The sequence below is a fragment of the Nomia melanderi genome, chromosome 6 (genome assembly GCF_051020985.1).
Source record: "Nomia melanderi isolate GNS246 chromosome 6, iyNomMela1, whole genome shotgun sequence".
Taxonomy (NCBI): Eukaryota; Metazoa; Arthropoda; class Insecta; order Hymenoptera; family Halictidae; genus Nomia; species Nomia melanderi.
Genome location: NC_135004.1, coordinates 14,496,299 through 14,509,941, shown reverse-complemented (window position 1 = coordinate 14,509,941; position 13,643 = coordinate 14,496,299). Strand labels below are relative to the sequence as shown.

The following is a 13,643-nucleotide window of genomic DNA, read 5'->3' as shown; positions in this document are numbered from 1 at the left end:
TAGCGCTGATGACTCGAACGTTCGCGTCGGTTCTAATCTTCGAGGACGTTCCCGCCGGTATCGGAACCGATCCAATTAACGCCGATTTCACGTCACCCGTCGACCAGCAACAATAACACTTATCCGTTTCCGTTAAGGACCATTTGTTTAACCGCGGTTTTATCAGATAACGAGAGAGATTCCGGCCGATTCGCTCGGGTCCTCTTGTCTCCATACATTTACGTGACCGAGAATGCAATTAATAATCCGTGTTTGGACTTTACGCGTGAATTGTTTCAAGGCGACGATCGAGTGACACTTAAGATTTCATTCGAACACTGGCCGAATGGCTACCGTTAGAACCGCGTAATACCTTATCAGCAATCGAGATTCGCCGAATATACGATTCGATCGTGCTACGGGACCATCGCACCGGCCCGAAACCAGCGACGACACTGATTTCGCGAGCAATCGCGGACAAACAACAACAACAAACACCGAGTATAGGTCAAGTACGGGTCCCGGTGTTTACGTTTGGTCAGGTGCCGCTGTTTGACTTCATCTTCAGTCAAAGGGCTGTTATCTGCCGGCAAACAGGCTTAAATCTCATCTCGCGATTCACGATTCACCGGATAAGTCACGAGAATCTACTTGGAAATGTATTCCTTTCTTCTATCTCGCGTGGAAAACGCGCGGCGCGATTTTTAACCAGATCGACGGATGTAAAGTTCGATCGACCCCTGCGAGACGGTTCGGCCCATCATCCCCCTTGTCTCCGTCGACGGCCGCGGACTAGAAAATCCTAACACCGCAAACTTTCGACGCATGTTTTCCGCTGATCCCCGACTACTACAAACTTTACAGCCGGTGATAAAGCGGCTGTAAAACGCACGGATCTCGCGTGTGATCTCTGTGCAGCGATCAACACTGTAAATCGTGTTGCGCGCGGGCAACGATAGCCGGCCGTTTTTCTACAAAATTCGACCAATTCACCACGTGCCGCGAATCACGTTTATCGCGATAACCGATCGATCGCTTCACGCTGGAACTCCTTATCGTTGAAAAATTTATTGTTTTCTAACCGTGCCGTTCGCGACGGAGGAAACTCGGTATTGTTGCGATCGAGGGTTTTAATTAATGACTTTTTCATCGACGCGTCTTTCACCGCGGGTGATTAATCGGAAATCAGTTTAGAGTTGAGTTCTTTATTTTTCGAACGATATCGGCATTCCTTCGCCGATGACGGCAAGGTTGTTCATTCGTTCTCGCTCGATTCAAGATGGATTCATGTTACCGGTGACATTGGATGTGTTATCTCCCGCGATGCACCATAAGTGGCTAAATAATTGCGTTACATTGAGGAAAACGGTGGCGCGCGTATTACTCCGAGAGGCGGAAGAACGAGAATGCACGGGAAAATTAAGATTCCTGAAGGACGAGTCTATGATTTATTTCTATTACCTGTCAGTGGTTTTTTTCCCCGGAAAAATCATGCAGCGGATCTGCGACTCATTTCGGATTTTCCAGGTAGCCGTGGTTTTCTTTGATTGCGATTTAAAGATTCGTTCGAATGCATCGTTGACATTATCGCGTTTCGATAGCACATTAATACCGGGTAAACAAAGTGTAGCGACATCCGGTCGAAATTTCAACCTTGAAATAGATCCGCGCGATTTTTGAGTCAGAACTGCTTATGAGTAATTTAAATTTGACTGGTGACATCGTCTGTTTGCTTTTGTATACAAACCTTACCGTGTGGGAAATGCTGCGATTATTTGGCGTTCGTTATCGTGTGACATAATCGTTATGGAATTTATTTCGTTAAGACGCATATGACTGTCAAAATTTCTCGGTATCTTCGGCGGTTTACGTCCAATTTAAATATCATTCTCTAATCATTATGCTAATACCGCTAATATGTTAAATATAGCGATGCAATTAGGTTAAAGATCTTCTAGAGATTCTCGATTGCAATTATAATGCAGAACGTGGATCCACTTAACAGGTACCGTTTTGAATGGAGTTGCACTAGTGGTGAAATGTTTATCGCCGTATCAACCTGATCTGTGTTATTAAATCTTTACTATCTAACATTATCATAGTACTTACATTAGTGCGTCAATATACCAATTGTAATCTCTGTACGTGCTGGTAGTGTTAGGTAGCTCGATTGATAATAGAACGACGTATTTTATCCATCAATCAAACCTTAAACGGCTATCATTTCACTTCCTCGAAAGTCGTCAAACAAGTTAAATACTTGAAAGAGTTTCAGAGCAGGAAAGGAGACAATGAAAAATTATTTCAAATCAAGAGAACGACAACTTATTCTTAGTAATGGCTAGAATGACTTAAGATGCTATAACCGTTTATTTGTAATTCAAGATAAGATAGATAAACAAAGATAGCCATGAAAATATATCGGAGATACTAGGTGATGATCAAGAGAACAATTGTTGCATGTAAAACAATCGGCAATGAATATATACATGTAATTCGAAGCGGAAAGAGTCTGGGGACTCCCACGTCAGGGACTTCCCAGACCCAAGGTTTCACAATGAATAGCAAATTTCAAGTCTGCATTCGTGTCTTTCAACAGGATACCACCTCTTTTAATTTCATAAATAGGGTATTAATATAATATAATAGTTAATCAATGAAATCGATGTTTTCAAAAAGAAATAGTATACCGATTTACCTGTAACGTATCTCCATCATTAACGATTAGAATGCGTTGTCTAAGGCGAACGAGTGATTTCCAGTTATTCGAGTGATCATTAGCTATTCAGGACGACTATTTTGGATAAATTTCGTTCATGGTTCACAGTTTTTTAGCATATATTTTGTATAAATAACGCATTAAATTTCCATATACTTCCGTATGCTTAGCATATTCTGACATACAGAATTTGCATAAGCTTGCGCAGTCCGGTGATTTGTGGCAGGGTACAGAAATGAAACGACATCGTTAATGATTATTAGACTATATTATTGGACGTATCCAACTATCCTTGACTAACAAATAATATTTATCGACGAACAACGAATCTCTATGAACTTACACTGTAATTTTGATTTTCTTCGAATATTTTGATTTCCGCTCCTCCCGCACTTTGTACCCTCGATCGTTAACCGCTAACAATCACTTTAAAATAATACCGAACATACAATGAACGTTGACACACAGACGTTTGTTCTGCGCGGCGAATGGTCTCGATGTTTGCAAATACATACAATTTCTCTCTCTCTCTCAGCGAGATCGGGAACGATATTCCCGCGACGCGTGTCTCTGGTAACGTGTTGCCCGGATTCGGTTTCGCGCGGACAAGCTTCGCGCCGGTACGGCAGCAGCATCCTAGACGATTTGTATGCGTCCGCATGGGGTTCGTAAAAATGTACGTGCACTTCCGTTAAGTTCCCTTGAACGGCGCAAATTGGACGTGGCAGAATTCTCGTTACAGCTCGCTTCAAATAAATTACTGCGTTCGCGGGCTCTCTCGCGCGGGCAGCTGCTGCGATGCTTGTCGCGTGTCCCGCGGGAATGATAAACAATCGAAACAGAAACGTTACAGAGCAAAGGTATAAATATTAGAACTTCTATCGCGTAAATACTTATAAATATACGTATTTAGATGAAAGCATTACATTAGGAACATTCGGTTTTCTGTATTCTAACGTTACGTGTATAACTATCGTTACGCTTAAAACTATGACTCTCTCTCTCTCTCTCTCTCTCTCTCTCTCTCTCTCTCTCTCTCTCTCTCTCTCTCTCTCTCTCTCTTTCTCTCTTTCTCTCTATCTCACTCTCTTTCTCGCGCGCACACACTTACAGACACACACATTCTCTCCTGTAAGAAACAATCGATACCTCGTTCTTCGTCAAACGGTTCTGTCACGTACAAAAGCCATCCCCCCTCCCGTCCGCGTCGCCGGAAGTTTAATCCCGCTTCCGTTAATCGGCAGACCGTCGATTCTCGCTTTGTAAAAATAATCTCCCGTACGATCCGATCTTGGCAGAAAAATAATTCGGTGGTTGCTGCGCTTTCATCCGTTTCTATCCTCCGTGAACGCCGGCGGCGGAATGACCGGCGAGAATAATCGCGACGCTGCTAAACACGGGTACCTAATTACCGTCCGTTCTTGCGCCTCCCGACACGGTCGATTCTAACTTTGCAAACTCATCTGTGTGTGATTAGACGAAACCTCGCTGATTCTTCGCGGCGGCCGATCATTATGTACACGCGCACGGATACACACGAGCACACACGCGGACACACATGTTCTTCTGCACGCCTCTCGTAAATATATATATATATATGCACGTATCTGTCTGTATATATATATATTTATATATTTAATAATTCGTCATAGAAACAGTGTTTACTTGTACTTCTGGTTCACCGAGTAGAATACATTCACTTCAATTACGCTAAGTCGCCCGGTCGTCCGTTTCACTCTCGAAATACCTAAGAGAACCCTGAATCGTGGTACTTAACGATCGTTAGACGAAATATTTGTCGCGGTTGGTTACTCCCGTACTTGCTTCCCCCCCACCCTTTTCTCCCATACCAGGCTCGTAACAACTAATTTTGATTTTCCTTCCGTCGCTTATCCTACTGCGCGTGTTACGCGCGCACGTTTAACGTATCCTTAAACGTATCTCGCACGGCATTGCTTAATCGTAAACGGGGTGGCGCGCACAATTCGCACGAATGACACACGCATACGGGCGCACTCACGCATATTCGAATATACGTACGCGTCTCAGACGAGAACGTAATGCGGGTGTAACGGAAGGTTTATGGACATTCATTGTACAGTTTATTCTATTGCTCCCAGGAAAATCGATGTTCGTTCGGATCTTGGGAATGAAAGGTTTCAAACTAGACAATTGGGATACGTAATCGTATGATTGTATCAAAGTCGACGTACGCGTTTATCAAATAATGTATATAAAATTTCATATGCGTCGAATCGTCGCGATTCGTAAACGTACTGTTAACTGATCGGTTCTTATCTGTTCTCGTCTCATTTTCGATACCGATGTGCTATTCGCCGATACGGTTACGCGTGATCAATCGAAACGATTCACCAGTCAGTTATTTTTAATTAGTATACTTGTCCTGAAGAAATGGCAAGGTTTTGTTGTGACGAGTATACTCGTTTAAAAACAGCTAACTATGTTAAGGGAATATTCATTCTCGACAGAACCAATTGTACAGGTATGCGTGACTCGAATGAAAATTGTTGAAACAATTATTTGTAGCTATGAATACGTGCATATGGAATAAAGCACACATTTTTTAAAGCAGTCGCAACAGATAACTGGTTAACGAAATACCCAGCGAAGATCTTTCTTTTACCCGCTAGTATTCTCGTGTGACACGCATGATACACATATTGGTTGAACGTTAGGATCGCTATTGGTCGAGTTCCAAACGAAAGTATCCGTCCCGTTCGTATTCGTTGGAACTGTTCCGGTTCTCTCCGCGGTCAGCCATCGCGACTGCGCGATCTCGTTAAAGCTTAAACTTAGGAACGTCCGTTTACGGAATACAGATTAATAGGAACTTAGGGTATCGTCGGCCTGTCACGTGCACACCGTCGCTATTAATCGACGGTAGCGCTCGAATCGCTGATAGGACCGTTCTTCACGGCCTCGGTCTAAACAGCCGACGAAGTTTTTCACGCGACAACGGGCCGCCGTCGTCTCGAAACTTATAGAAAATACGGATAATCGGCCGCGTTACGTCACTCGTAGGTGGCCGTACAATGTGATGCGTTCTCTCCGTGTATACGTCTTTGTGCGTTCAGAATTTCTCGTGACGATTGCGTAACGTTTTTCAACCGGAGCTATTATTGTCAGACGGCCGCACGATGTTTTACGTAAGAAAAAAAAAATAAAATTAAGTGTACGTATTCTTGCAATATATACATATACACGCAATCGTGTACACGTACATACGAATTATTTATATATATATATTTGTCCTGTATGTGTGTGCACATACGTACCGAGCGAGAACGCGAGTCTCGTCACAGAAGAAGCCTTTTCTGCGGGAAACAAAGTAGCTACAACGAGAAACCGAAGTTGTGCACGCGAAATTGTGCGTTTCCAGAGAGTCTCCACTTATCGGCTTTAATTAGGCGCCGCTCCATTGAAACCGACGTCTACCAAGTTTAACGATCGAAACTTTAACCTCTCGCTAATATGTTCCGCGGAACGGACAATGATTTTTAAAGGAAAATCCTGATACGAACGTTTCGCGCGCGTTGACGAAACGGTTAGTCTTCACGGTTTCCATTCAAATGAAACGAATTTGGTATTACAAAAGCGATTGTCCCGTTCTCCGAGGATTCCTTTACCCTTACACGTTTCCCTGACAATGGAGTTACGCCGGATTCCACATGTATCACCGACCGATGAAAACTGTGTACGAAAAATCGCGTTCCCGATTGTGCCGGGCAACAAAGAGGCCTGATGTATCGCCGCGTCCGCGTTTCCGAGTTTACGTGATTCCATCGAAGTCGGAATTGAAAAGGGGGAGAAAGAAGTGTCGAACTAGAAAGGCACGTGTCGCGCGAAAGGGGTGCGCGTAAACCGTTCACCCTTCCGCTCGGCGGAGCCCATTCACAATGCCCATGTTAATTCCTCGCGTCTCTTTTTTTTTTTGCCGAGATCGACCCTAATTTCACGTTTTCGACGGGTTTTACAAACTTTTTTTCTGCTTCCTCCCTCCTTATCCGTCGCGTCCCTTAGCCCGGCGTTCCTCGAACCGACGCGGCACGCGTTCCCATCTGTCGTCGTGGTCGTTCGTCGACAGGTCGGCGAAAAGTAGACAGGGGTGGGGCGGGTCGGTTACAATGGAGAGTCCAGGAGAGCGTGTGCTAGGGCCAAGAGGGAGGACGGAGGGGTGAAAATCTTATAAAAGATTTCCAAAATATTGTGTAAATCGGCTGGGGTGCGTGCCAGCTGAAAATTTGGGGTGAAATTCGTCGAAACGGTGATCGTGTGCCGTGGCTCGCACCCGGCACGCTTCGCGCGCCGACCTTCCCCGTTAAACAAATAAAGGGTTGCGCGCCTTTTCCTCGCCGACCCCCGGGGTTTTCGAGCTTCGGAACGGCGGCGAACAATGCCGGTATTTTCACCCCGTTCCGCGGAGCTTTTCCCGAATCGCGGAATCCTCGGTGTTCCCGGCCCCTTTTTCGAATCGTTCGACTAGAAAAAATAGTAAGAGAACAAAAGGAAGGAACCGCGCGCGGAGAGAAACGACTGCGAGCAGCGATGAAAGGATTCCACCGTGCAACCCGGCGCGTTTTATTTTGCGACGAGTCTCTCGTTCCTGTCAACCGAACCCTTTTCACGCTTTTGTAAAGTGGCTCGCGATGATATTTCATTTCCACCGCAACGGGGCGTCGGGGGAGGATGATCGTTCGATCGGGTTTATCGCGGTGCTGCTGTCAAATTAAAGAACGCATGCCTCGGCTGAGGGCCGTTCGCATTCGCGACTCGCTTTTACCGATGCAATTTCATTTCGTGTTCTCGATGCTCCATGCGATTGTTCGCGACGACAATTCTTCCATCGAGACACGCGAGGAATGACGAATAGTTCGACGAGCACTAAAGTCAGATAACTTTCCGAAGGATGCCTCGATATAATCAACACAAAACAGGAATAAACCAATTATTATATCGCGAAATACGCTGGGAACCATCAAACACCCGCGTAAAAGCAGCGAAAGCTGCGGCACTCGATCACGGCAGCATTTAACCCAGCAAAGGCGGCCGAGGGGATCGCCGGAGGACGAACGATAGAAGTAAAATCGCGGGGATATCCTCTCTCTCTCCCCGATTGGACGGAAACCGGTATATTTCGTAATGATCGTTATCTTCGGGAAACGACGGGCGTCGTTTATAAGATCGAACAATGGCGTTTCACGAAATTCGCTACGCGGCGAAATGCTCCGGGTCGACTCACCCCCGGCCTCGTCACGTGAATTCCTTTGATCGCCGAAGACGCCGGACACGGGGGTGTGGTGGTCGGCCGGTGGCGGCGAAATTATTACGGGGCAGGCTACAGAGGAGGCGGGGGGGATGAAATTTCTAAGTTGCCGGCCGATAGGGGAAAAGGAAGCGAACGTGGAAACGGGAGAAGGGACGAGGGAGGGTTACAGGCTGAGCGTGTCGAGGGACAGCCTGTGCCGAGGAGCCGAGAGGGGAGAGACTTTGATAATTGCAATTCACTTCCTTGTCGGCGTGTAAGCAGCGGCGCGATTGTGGTGGTTGATGAGCAGGAGAAGCCAACGGGGGTGGACGCGGAGGGGCGTGCACGCGCGCGCGCTCGCCTTCGGTTCGATACCTTTCTTAAATTTACCAGGAACGTCGGGACCGGACCGCGCGGCGCGGCATCGGCTTCGTAAATAAATGACTGCCGGGGAAGCGAAAGCAACGATCCCGATTATTCTATTCAGTTTCCCGGAAACGAGGAAAGGAACGAGCGGGGACGAAGGAACAATGTTACTTGGCCGGGCACAAACGCGTCCCGCGAACTCCGCGCCACGGGCCCGCCCTTAAAATTTTAGCATTGTTCACGGGCCAAATAAAACCTTCCATGGAGACACAGTCGAGTGGTATTGAATCCGTCGCGAACCGGGGACATTTACTTCGAGGAGGACCTGTGCTCATTGTTGCGTTTCTACGGTTCCAAGTACATGTTAGATTTGATATTTCACCCGTATGAAAGGGCTGCCGAGTAAATTTATGATTACCGCTACGTAGAGGTAGAATGCGTCCAGTGGTCCCTAATTAATATCTAGAGACGAACGATAATGAGAAATTGCTGGTCGCCTTATCTACGAGGGAGAATTATGTTTCCCCCTTCTGGTTGTATATGATAGATGTGTACGTGTGTGTGTATATATATATATTGTATATTATATGTGTGTATATATATATATATATATTCCCCCTTTTTCGGAGCTCTTGGAAACCGCAAGAAGTTATTGATTTTTATACATATCTCGGGCGGGTGTGGGTGGTCGTGGAAGTCCGATTTTCGGTGTGTGCGTGCCTCCTCTGTGTGTTTGCGTACGTGGGAGAGGTAGGGGTGGCTTGGCTGTGTGTCATTTACTCATTCGTGGTCGGCACGACGGAGATGGGAACAGTTGCCTTCCGCCTTCCCTTTTCAAACCGAGGCCGGCTCTCTCCGGCCATCAACCGAAAGGAAAACTCCGATATAGCGCAAGCGTTTCACGTCTTCGGATCGCGGCTCTCCCCCAACGCTGAAAATTGACCAACCCGCTTTTCCTTTCGTTTTCCCATAAAATATTATCCCTCGCTACGTTCACGGCGTATCGTCGAGAAACAGAGGTCCCTCCCTTCCTCGTCGACGTTTCGCTCCTCCCCCTTCAGCGTTCCTACTATGTATAGCCTTTCTCGTTTTCCTTTCCATCTATAGCGTATTTTCCCTTTCTTTCTTTCTTTCTTTCTTTCCCGAGCGTGTTTGCGAGCGACGAAAAAATTTCGTTAAGGAAACCGGATACACAGGGGTGTTTGACATGTACCGTTCGAGTGGAGCGACGAAAGCGCGCGCGACACGAGCGAGCAATTTGTCAGAATGAAATTCATGGTTGCGGTCCCCGGGCCCCGCACTGAAATTATTCCTTGGAGCGGCACCGTTTAAAACACGAAACAGTGAGATTGATCGATCCGACGGGTCGGATAGACGGTCGGGTAAATTGAATTATACACGTTGATATCGTGCACCGGTAAACGGTGAAAATTTAATGGGGAAACGTAAAACAGGCCGGCAGTCAGCCGCGCGGAAACGGAAGGAGCGAGAATCAATTGGTGTAGAACGAAAATCAGAGAAATAAGAATGATGCCTTTATTCGTACATAGCCCGGTCACGCGCGTGCGCGATATCGTGCCGAGGCAAAATGAAAATATACAAAAGTAATACAACTGGAACTTAACGAGAGGAGAAAAAAAAAAAGGGAAGCGTCCTCAATTCGCAGTCTTATATAAAAATATACGATCGATCCTTGTTATCAATAAATCATTCGTGGTTCAGTGGTCGTCGTGTGTGTATATATATTATATATACATATATATTCTTCTTCCGACTACGTCGAGTGACTAGATCAACGTTTTGGAATTGTAAATCGCCTCAAAAATGACTAGATGAGATCAAAAGTAATGTCTTCTATTTTTCGCCCTAGAATACTTCGCACGAAACGATACGCTTCTGAGAAACGCGCACGCCCGTGTTTATAATAATACACTATAGATCATGTATACATAATCTTTCGTCATTCGTGTGCGAAACGCGCTCGATCCATGTCATACTTACATTAATAATATATATATATGTATATATATAACATATGTCAATGATCAATATACTTTGTGTCTCTTATTTCTCTCAATCTAAAGGGGTAAAATTTGATTTTGCGCTCAATTACGTTTAGTCAAGGCAATGCTAGTTTCGGGACGCCGTTGTTCCGCGATCGAATCATTCTTGGGGGTAGCGTGGACGTCGTGATTTTTCGTGGCCAGCGATACTCGCCCGTGCGAAAGTGGAAGAGGAAGAAAAAGAAACGGAAAGGGTAAGGAATAGAAAAAACATTTGTCTCGAAACGCGAGATTCGTCGACGAGATTCGATTCCGTGGGATCGTTCGGATGCGGCGAAAGTCAATGTCGCAGCCGGCACGCGAAAAACCATGACGCTCTTCCCCCGTGTGTCTCGTTGCCCGATTTATTATCGACTGCGAGTCGTTACAATAATTAAAATCTACGGCCCTCGTTGCCCCGCACGGGCCATTAAGTGCACAATACGCGTATTTCCATGGGATGCAATTAAGAGGGTGCCGATTTACATGGACGCACGCGTTTTGCATGTCACCCGTGCGTTCCGTTCCGTGGGGTGAGAAAAATGGACAAAAGGGAGGAGAGGCAGGACCGGGAGACGCGTGTGCGCTCCTCTGGTCGTTTCGAAAAACCATGACCCTCTTCCCCCTGGTCGTTTCTCCAGGACTTTTTCGGAAAAATCCCGGCCAAGGTCGCGACCCTTTACTCTCTGACCTTTCCGCAAGGGCACCAGATGCAGGACCGTTTGTCCAGGCCCATCTCGGCTGCACGACAATGCCGCTAAAAATTCCATTTTCCCTACCCAAATTTTTCTCTATTTCTCCCTCCCATTCTCTCGCTCGCATTCTCTCCCTTTCTCTCCCATTCTTTCTCGCTCGCTCGTTCTCTGTTGCTCACTTATCCTCTGATCGTCTCTCTTCCTTATTTCTGTACCTCCCCTCCTCCGCATCGTCCCCCCCCCCCTACCCGTCGGTTCTCTTTCTCTCTCAATGGATTCGTAATGGCCGATTCCTCCGGTCCACCCCAAAATTATGTTAATGCCACGCGTGCGCGCATACTAATTCAGCCGAATTTTCGGAAAACTCGAGCGTGGGCCCCGTTAAATGGCGCGGTTACTCGAATTTCAGCTGCCCCGGGGAAATTTTTATGGCCGTTGAGACAAAGGTCCCGTGCCCGCTCACCGTGCTGTGCCATAAATCGTGATCGAGCGGAACGTGCCACGGACCGTGTCGAGCATTCATCAAATTTCCGAAAATCTGAATTCTAATTGTGATCGTTGGTTTCGTTGCGATCGAGACGTACTTTGCCCGGTGACCTGCCATCTGATCCGGCCGGCGCGAATTTTTATTCGAAAAATTGATTAATGCGATGCGTGCGTGCAGGGTGTGGCCGGACCTGTGGTGCAAGCATCAGCGATTCCTTACGTTGAAATGTACGAGGAACACGGAATAAACTGTTCTCAATCGAGACTTAGTTTCGAGAAGAAATTTTGCATTAGGTTGTTCCGTGAGTTCCTTTCTGCTTGCAACATTTAGTCTAGCAGAAATTGGAAATTGGGGCAGTAATAAATTAAAATAAAATATTGTGGCTTTATTGGGCATTAATAAAACGAGAAAATCTATTGGGACAACCTAACGCGTTTTCCGTCTAATATTGCAAAAAGGAATTAGTTTGAGCTTCCCCGCGCCATATGCGCATGTTTATATGTTTTACACATTATACACATCGGTCGCGAGGCGTTCTCGCTTCGTTAAACAAACACGAGGAAGTTGTCGAAACGAGCCGCGTTATTATTTCATAATCCGAGGTCAACACCGCGTGGGCGTGCGTCGAGGGCGGAAACGTAACGCGCGCGTGTTTGTTCATCGAAGGGACGAAGACCCCACCGGTGCAAGGAACCGCATTTTCGGCTGGCGATTTTAGTTTCGAGCGGCTGCACGCCCGGCTATCGGCCGGTCACTCAAAAACAGCTGTCTCTTCGAACACTTCGATCGAATGCTCGCTGACCGTTAACCGTGAAAAAAAAAGAGGACAATATTGGGAGTCGAGTGAAAAAAAAAATGCGAAAATACGGCACGTTCCATCGTACAACGGGCTCGCTCGGGGTCCGTATCTTTTTTCGGCGTATCGCTCCACCGTTATTCGAAACTTTATACCTTCTGCTATTTAAAATTCGTGACGGCGAAATTCATTTTAATCGGTCATGCCGGTCGTTACCGGCGAGCGTCGCGCAGTTTCGCGGAACGATAAAAGAGGAGACGACCATTACGAGTCCGAGAGGATTGCTCGTCGCGCGTGTTCGACCTGCTATTTTTTTTTTCACTTTTTCTTTCTTCATCGGCGATTAAAGAAACGAAAATGTGTTCGTCGACTCGCGTCGCGTCGGATACGCGAGCGGAGCCCGACAGCAACGGCCTGCCGGAGGAGATTCGTCTATGGGCGATAATAATGTTCAATTTTGATTCTCGGTTACGTTCCTCTTTTTTTCTTTGTCTTTCTCTTTCGGCTGCAAGGCACGAGGTTGAAACAGCTTCTCGCAAAGAAAGGAACATCACATTTCATTGTAGTATAAACGACTAGACTATGCGAAATCTTACTGTTTAGGTTACTTAGAGAGGCATGGCTGTGGCCACGAGTAGAGTAAAAAATGGGAACCGTACGGTCGGAACGTACTCGCGTGAGTGGTCGTTCGATTTCTTCCGTTTGCGAAGGAATCGGGGGAGCGTGTTATTTGTTATTCGCGGCACGCGAAATGCTATATCGATAATATTTAAACGATTATTTTAATTCTATGCGATCCGTTGGCTGTGTATACGATTGTACTTTTTGTTGCGAGTTATACTGTGTCGACCCTGAGTTGATTGGCTCTCGTTCTCTTTCTCTCTCTTTCGCTCTCTTCCTCTCTTTCTTTCTCTCTCTCTCTCCCTCTCTCTCTCTCACTGTCATACTCTCGCTCTCTCTCTCTCTCTCTCTCTCTCTCTCTTTCTCTCTATCTGCGTGTTGATATCTAAATATTGTAACCGTAGATTAAATCTCGCACGCCGCACGATAAAGTAATTACTCTCCTCCCTGTCTTTTCGTCTTAACGTTATTCCTTTGTTATTGTAGCTTACGCGTACAATATAAATAACTCTTTAAATCTCCTTAATTCTTTTCTCCTTCCTCTCTCTTTCTCTTTCTCTCTCTCTTTCTCTCTCGCTCTCTCTTTCATTCCCCTTCTCTGTCTGTTTATACATAATACATATATATTGACTAGCACGACCGCGAAAATGAAGATTCATCGCGTACTTTAAC

General features: G+C 46.2%; 1 protein-coding gene across 4 annotated transcripts in view; it reads left to right on the top strand.

Moving 5' to 3' along the window:
- The window catches only part of LOC116432939 (cell adhesion molecule Dscam2), a 257,102-nt gene that overhangs the window by 10,879 nt on the left and 232,580 nt on the right, over positions 1–13,643 (top strand). The gene's annotated exons all lie outside the window — the stretch shown is intronic.